This window comes from Propithecus coquereli, unplaced genomic scaffold, assembly GCF_000956105.1.
Source record: "Propithecus coquereli isolate 6110/MARCELLA unplaced genomic scaffold, Pcoq_1.0 Scaffold239, whole genome shotgun sequence".
Classification (NCBI taxonomy): Eukaryota; Metazoa; Chordata; class Mammalia; order Primates; family Indriidae; genus Propithecus; species Propithecus coquereli.
The window spans coordinates 3,277,274-3,277,658 of record NW_012147941.1 but is presented as its reverse complement, the minus strand read 5'-3'; positions in this window follow the sequence as shown (position 1 = coordinate 3,277,658).

The window sequence follows — 385 nt, the reverse complement described above, 5'->3', positions numbered from 1 at the left end:
GCCTTCCCCGCAGGACCCCGCGGGACGTGTGGCCCTCTGCCCGCTCGGCCCCGGCCCCTTCTTCGTCCCAGTCCCCAGGCTGCAGTTGATGGGCCGCAGGGCCTGGGGTAGGTTTGGGAAACTGCAGAACAGGAAGGAGGCGCGGAGAGGCAGGGAGGGGGCCGGCAGTCCCTCGCGGGCGGTGCGGACGCGCTCGGCACCTACCGGCGCCCACTGCGGATGAGCCCCCGCGCCAGGCGCCGCCCGGGTCCGCGGTGCCACCCGGGGCAGACCCCGCCCGGGCCCTCGGCTGCCCCGCCCCCGGCCCCGCCCGCGCGGGCCGCGAGTCGCTTCTGGGGCCGCCCAGGAGTCGCTGCGAGCCGCAGCCATGGGCCGGGCCCGGCCG